We start from the raw sequence: 7722 nt of genomic DNA, 5'->3' as shown, positions 1-7722 counted from the left end.
TGAGGAGGTTGGCTGATATCCACAGAATAAGTTGTCCTTCCTCCCTAGCTGTTGAGTGCTTCTTATGTAGCAGATGTTCTCCTACAGGCATTAATGTGCCAGCAATCTTCCACACCCTTTGTACTACTCGAATAGGTTCATAAACTTGCCTCAACACAAATTTCACTTTTACTCTCTTCTAGTCTTGCCACTACCAGGCTTCTGCCCATGAAGACAAGCCCAGCAGTTCCATGTATCTTTACCTCAGATTACTCTTCTTTGCAGCCAAGATGAATAACCAGGTTTGCTGGCAGTTGTGCTCATTGAGAGAATGTTCCTTTATCCCCAGTCTTCAGGCAGTCCCTGGGTGGGGCTGGAGTGATGGCATACCATTTTATACTTTTACTAACCTATCAGCCAACTGATCCCATGGACCAAGCTCAGGCTTTTCCCCTTCAGTTAGTTGATTGTAAGGAAGCCCCTATGAGGCCATGGGTTCCAGCTGAGATGAATTATCCTTCAGAGTCCTTTCTTCCTTGTTTCTACTCACATTTGGAATGGGCAATTTGCAAAGATAGAAAGGGAAAACATCAATTAGGTAGCTACTACAATAACTAAAGAGTTAAGGATCAAAATTTTAACTCATGAGGTGATGGTAAGAAGTGAAAACATCACCTCTAAGAAGTAGTGGGCAGATAAAATAGAATGCAACAATTCAAAAGAAGGAGGGTGCTTTAATGTAAGGAGAAAAGCTGTGAATTTAGCTTTAAATATACTAAAATGGAGGTGGTGAGGGTATTCAACCACAAACATACATTCTATGTGCCCAGGATTGTTCAAGGTATGTGTCAGGTTCTAACTGGGGTCCGAGGGGAGTCAGTGGATGAGTGGTGGGTAGCCGGAAAAACCCTGGGGGAATCATAGACAGTTTTGACATGGCTTTTCTCTCTCTCTGGGCATAAGCCACATGTACAGCATCAGCAGTGTAGTTATACCTTTTACAGACAATAGTGGCTCCGAATCAAGCACGAGCTCACGTGACTGGTTACTAATGCGCCTCACGTGGCGTGGTTACATAATGAGCGGAGCTGTGTGAGCGAGCTCCAAACTCACTGAGTCATGCTGGAGCGGATGTCTGCTTCGGCCTATTCTTGACCGCAGCACATCCATTTTCCTTACAGTATGTAGTACGCATTCTACCTTTTTCTACAATGAATCCACTAGGCAGAAATTCCTGTACATGTCTTATGAACAGAGAATTTGAACCTCAAAGAGTAAGTACTTTCTCCAGAGTGTAAGATTGTTAATGTCTGTGATATTCTTTGAAGTGAGGCAAGTAAATACTTCTCAACATGTTTTCTTTTCCTGCTCCTCTTTCTCCTACTTCTTTCCTTCTTTTTTCCTCCTCTTCCTGTTATAGGACTAGCAAGTTCACAGGACCACTGTACAGTAACACATCAGTTACACTGAGACAACAGAGTTTGCAGCAAAGAAAGAGTTTAGTGCTCACAGGATACCAAGTGAGGAGATGGGAGGAGACCCTCAAGTTCATCTCCCCAAGGAACACTTGGCTGAGGTTTTTAATGGGATCATGGAGGGTGAGAGGTTGGAGCATTGAGATTGTTTATATTTGGGGTAAGGGGGATGACATCATGAGGATGTAGAAACTGCATTCTTCGGTGAGTCAGCTTCTTGTGGGGTCCTTCAGACCAGCTGATGTCAGTAGTTTCATTCTTTTACAGGACTTGCAGGACTTGAAAGAATAGAACTTATATCTTCCCTTTGAGGTATTTTAAGTTTTTATCTGTACAGCAGTGAAGGGGAACTGTAATGTTGTAACAGGGTCTATGTGATTCGGAGGCAATAGGCAAACAACTATGAGGAATGGATCACAGAGCATCTAACTTAATGATTAATGCTGGGTGTGCTGCAAGCTTGCTTTATTTTCATTTCTCCCCGTCCCTTCTTCCCTGATTGAATTTATAAAGTTTATAGGAGCAGTTTCACTCCTGGTAACTATATCTTGGTCTTGAATTAGACTGTCAGTATAGACAGGAAATGCGGCAATGCTTATAGTTGATGCTTCATATATATTTCGGGAGAAAAAGTTCTTACAAATTACTCCTGATCTCTGAAATTTGATTTTGAAATAACTTAAGTAAAAGCTTTGAACATTGTTATTTACCAGCTGCAAAAGTTTAAAATGTGAAATTTACCTCACTACAACCCCTCTTGAATGATTTAATTTTATACTCTAAAAGCTACATTTCATCCTATCTGTTTTCTTGGCAAAAAGTAATTGAAGCCAACTATTCTTTTCTTTTTCATAATCCCACATGTACCGTTCTTAATTAAGCACAATTAAAATCAGCTTTTTCTGTCTTATTTTGTATTCTCATTCCATGTGCTATATGTTCTTTATTTCTATTAAAAAGATGTACTTTTAATAAAAATGGATTTTTCTTCCTTTCTTATATTGCTATGATTTTATAGCTTTCAAATCCATTCTTATTAGGTTCTGGTGCTGGTGATTATTAAGTTCTTCACACTTCTGTCATAGCGGAGCTTAAGATAAAGGAAATGACAATTCCCAACCTTGTCTAGCCTTGAGGAAGAGGGTCAGAATAATATTGGTGGAACTTGAGCTGGAATGACTCTAGATTTAAGCAAAATTTGTGTTTCTTTGGCTATTAATTCAGAATGAAGGATGAGTTTGTGTCAAGTGTGCCTCCTGAAGTCCTCTGAGATTGCCTGTGTACTCACAGGCTCATTCCAGTCTGTGAAAATCCTTTTTTAAACAAGCCTGAAACTCAGGAGCCTCATAAAAAAAGGGAGAAAAATCAGTGCGATTAGTTTTCATGTATACTTATGTCTTCCTTCTGTTGTTTGTTGACTCTACACTTTAGAATAATTTCAGGCATAATGTCTCCATATTTGAGCAGGAAGGAATGGGTTACTGGTGGGCCTTGATGCTGACCTTTTGCCCTGGGAAGCTTGGCTCCAACTGTAGCAGCTGAGGTTTCTGGGCTGGTTACTTCTGCTCCATACAACCTGCTCTATTTACCCTCAGTGAGCTATATAATCTATCACAGTTTTCTGTGTACACCGTGATTTTAAAAGGATGGGAAGCACTGGTTTAAACTATGTGATTATGAAGAGAAATGCCATCTACAGGTAGACCTGCTATAAGACAAGCCTATTATATTCTTATTTAAAATATTTATTTGTATCTGTGGCTCTTAAATTGTGTTGCATATTAAGTTCAACTGGGGAGCATTTAAAACGGGCCTGCTGTGGGGTAGGGGGAGGGGGAAGGATAGCATTAGGAGATATACCTAATGTTAAATGACGAGTTAATGGGTGCAGCACACCAACATGGCACATGTATACATATGTAACTAACCTGCACATTGTGCACATGTACCCTAGAACTTAAAGTATAATTTAAAAAAAACCAAAAACTCTTTTTGTTTTGTTTTGAGATGGAGTCTTGCTCTGTTGCCCAGGCTGGAGTGCAATGGCACAGTCTCAGCTCACTGCAACCTCTGCCTCCCAGGTTCAAGTGATTCTCCTGCTTCAGCCTCCCTAGTAGCTGGGACTACAGGTGACACCACCATGCCCAGCTAGTTTTTGTATTTTTAGTAGAGGTACGGTTTCACCATGTTGGCCAGGCTGGTCTTGAACTTCTGACCTCATGATCCCAAAGTGCTTCCACCGCACTCGGCCAAGCATTTAAAACTCTTGATGCTCAGGCTGTAGCCCAAACAAACTGCATCAGAATTTCTGAGGATGGGCTCTATCTGGTGGAGAAATAGTGATTTGTAGTTTCTGTTACTATTCTTAGTAATAGGTGACAAATACAGAGTTCTCTGAAACAGTCCTGATTTCAACTATACTTTTATAGTAAATCAATATATTAAATGTGGAGCTAAATGTGCAAATTATGTGTAACTAGATACAATTCAATTGTTATAGCTTAATACTTTTTCACATAAAGAGATTCACAAAACAGGAGCAAAAGTTGCTGATTTAATATACCAAAGTAATATCCAATCAACCAGAGTGGTAGATAAAAAAAGCCTTATGTAGTCACTGTAGTTTCTTTAGTTTCGTTTTTGTTATGTGACAGCTGAACAAGATGTAAAATGATTTTTCTGGGTTACTTATTTCTTGTGCTGTTAATCAGGAAGGAAAAATAAAGCATTGATTTGAGCAAAGGGAATCACATGAGCTTGCACTGTGGGTGCTTTTGTGTCTTGCTTTGCGAGAGCTGTACACACAGCAAGGAACCTGGGTGAAGATTTGATTAAAAGGATGGATAATTTTGTTCTTAGGCTGTGAACATCTGAACAGGATACATGGTAAAAAATAAATAAATAAAAAACTAAGTAATTCTCTGGGAAGACTGAACCCATGGGGAACAAATTTGGAGAACGGAAGCCTGAAACTCTAGCAATTCTTTAATATAAACTGTTTTGCTAAGATATTTAATTATTTTCTCTAATAGTGTATATCACTTAAGGAATATAATCACATTGAAGAATCTGTGACGATTATTTCAGTCATTGAAGGAAGATGATTTGTTTTGACCAAGTATTTTTAATTGTTTGACAAATCAACTTCAGTGGGTTCAAAACTTTCTGAATTTGTACAATAAAGTTTTGTGTCAATATCTTTAGTAATTTGTAAGGGTTCATTGTTTTTCATTAGGTTCTCACAGAACTGTCTGACCTAATGGGATTAGACATCACTGTTTACTTGATCCAAAATGTATCATACTGACTTACTAGACTCCAGGTTACTGTTTAAATTTAAGTCCCCAAGGGCTGAATTTGTTTGTATTTGCCTTTTATCTCATTCCCATAGTTAGTAATATTTTAATTGATATAATGAATATATTATAAATATTAGGAAACAAAAATAATAAGAGTTGCTTTAGTACTTTTTTTTTTTTTTTTTTTGGATACTGAGTCTCATTCTGTTGCCCAGGCTGGAGTGCAGTGGCAGGATCTCAGCTCAGCAACCTCCGCCTCCTGGGTTCAAGTGATTCTCCTGCCTCAGCCTCCCAAGTAGCTGGGATTACAGGTGCCTGCCACCACACCTGGCTGACTTTTGTATTTTCAGTAGAGACAGGGTTTCACCATGTTGGCCAGTCTGGTCTTGAACTCCTGACCTCAAATGATCCACCCACCTCAGCCTCCCAAAGTGTTGGGATTATAGGTATAACTCACCACTCCCGGGGACTTGAGTCCTTTCTTTGGCTTAATTTTGGTAGAGAAATGCTGAGGGTCAGTCAATATTCACTCTGATAGCACAGTGCTACCAGAATCTCCTTTTGTGGCCTTTTGCAAAAGGAAGATGCAGCTGCAGATGCCGCATAATAATAAAAGGGAGAAAAATATCCACAAGCCCACTAAAGAAAAGCAAAAGGAAGGCTGCTGGAGACTGGAAGATGAAAAACCAGAAACATCCTTGAGCCATCCACTTCCATATTTTGACTTGCTGTTTTTATTCCTTTTCGTTGGGGACAGCTGTGTTCTCTCAATAGATGAGCAATTGTGTGGTGTTGTTAATTTTAATTTAACCTGTGAATCATGGTGATTAGAAGATCTATAACCCAGGCATGCTAATTAAAGCACCCTTTGTGTGAGTTCTAAGTGGAGAAAAGCCTTCCTTCAGTGTCTATCAGATAGCCATGTTTCATATGCCCTTGGCCTCATCTGGCAATCATGACATTACACTGCACTTTATCTTCTAGTACCAATTTTACATCATGTTCCTGTCCATGTTAAGGCTTTTCAGAAACATCGACTGAGCTGGAGAAAATATATCTTAATGCATTGTCTTGTTGCTCTTTTGGAGGAACAAGAGGCTGTGTGCATGACAACACTGTCTGCAACATACATGCCAAGGTTCATTTATTTAAAGATTTACCATTCATCATTGTCAGAGTTACTGCAGGCATTACTGTCAATGTCTTATGTGCATTGTGAGTTCCTCCAAGTGTTCAGAAGAAGACTAAATCCCACTGTGACTTAATGCAAGAGTAGGAAATATTTTGTTTGCTTTAATTTTCCTGAAACAGATTTCTTTGGTTTTAGAAGAAGAAAAAAGATTACTGTAGACCACTGAACTATGTAGATCATACTTTATGCCTATGTTTAGTGGTTTCTGATGTTTTATAGTTTTTATTCATTTTGTTTTATATTTCACCTCCCACCAAATACACACAGAGCAAGTTGTGCAAAACTTATACAGGGAATAAGTAATCAACATTTCATCAACATTTATTATTGACACTACAAATTTAAATCAACAAAATGTATGTCCATTTGCAAACACTTCAAGGAGATGATCCACAAATCAGCAATTGATACTGAATTATTTACAGTGGATTTTTCATAAAACAGGCATCTGCTTTTCTTTGTACTTGGAAAATCTAGTTCATTTCCCAGAGCTTTTTAACCTTTGGGAAAAAATCCACTGAGGAAAAGCTGACGATAAAGAGCAGTGAGTCACCTCTTTGAAGTCATTAGTCAAATACTTGAATTTATATGAAATATATACTTACATAAATTATACAATATATATTTTTGTTGACTACGCACTAAAAGCTGTTAAGTTGCTCAGATGTTAAGTTTCTCTCTCCACAATCACATCTCCAACTCTGACTAGCCAGCATCACAAATTTCATGTCTAAGAGATACTCGATGAAGAATAAGCATTAGGGTTTACAGTAAACATCTTCAATTCATCCAGCCTAACTTCAAATAATATTCTATACTTACCCTATATATACTACATTATTATTATAGCATGTAGTATATATAGATGGATTTACACTGTCTCGTGTAAGAATCCTACATGAGTATAGTCTCAGTTCCTCTCTTCTGCTTTTTCTACTGTTGTTATCCTGTATGTTATTTTACATATGATATATATTTTACATATGATATATATATATATGCAATATATTGCTGTTTTTTTCCTTTAGAACAGAGGTTGGCAAACTAAAGCCCATGGGCCAATAGCAGGCTGCAATTTACTTTTCTGAATAAAGTTTTATGGGAACACAGAACATCCATTTGTTGACATATTTTCCATGGTTACTTTTGACTAGTTGCAACAGGGACCTGAAAAGCCTAAAATATTTACTATCTGGCTCTTTAGGAAAAAAGTGTGCTAATCATATTTCATAAATTTCTGAGTAATTTAAAGTGAGAGAAAAGTCTTCTGCATTTATCTTTATTTTAACCATCCCTAAAGATCTTCACTTTTGTATAAACGTGTATAGACTCGAGTTTCTGTCATTGTATTCTAGAGAGTTTTTCACCTGAAAAATTCCTTCAATAATTTTTTTGTGGTACAGGTCTGCTGGTAATAAATTTTCTTAGTTTTGTTTGTCTGAAAAATATTTCTTTTCACTGTTATTAAATTCTGGATTTATAGGCTTTTGTTTCTGTTTTTGTTTTAAGCCCTTTGAAGATGTTATCTTCTGGGTTGCATAATTCATGACAAGATGTGTACCATATTTCTCACCTTTATCCTTCTTTATGTAATATGTCTTTTATTTCCCCTCTGGCTGACTTGAAGATTTATTCTATCTTCCGTTTCTATCAGTTTAAAATTGATATGTATAGGTATTGTGTGTGTTGTCTTTGTCACATCTGGGGTTCTATGAGCTTCTTGGATTTGTGATTTGAAGTTCTGGAAAATTCTCTGACCTCCCTCTGCAGGTATTTC

General features: G+C 37.6%; 1 long non-coding RNA gene across 1 annotated transcript in view; it reads left to right on the top strand.

The window, feature by feature from the left end:
- Window positions 1-1129: 1129 nt before the first annotated feature.
- Window positions 1130-7722, top strand: part of LOC105740264 — a 290190-nt gene continuing 283597 nt past the window's right edge. Inside the window, exon 1 of the long non-coding RNA XR_001116309.2 lies at window positions 1130-1253. This is a non-coding gene — a long non-coding RNA (uncharacterized LOC105740264). The remainder of the gene's footprint in view (window positions 1254-7722) is intronic.

The sequence above is a fragment of the Nomascus leucogenys genome, chromosome 16 (assembly GCF_006542625.1).
Source record: "Nomascus leucogenys isolate Asia chromosome 16, Asia_NLE_v1, whole genome shotgun sequence".
Lineage (NCBI taxonomy): Eukaryota > Metazoa > Chordata > Mammalia > Primates > Hylobatidae > Nomascus > Nomascus leucogenys.
This window is presented reverse-complemented; position numbering and strand designations above follow the sequence as displayed.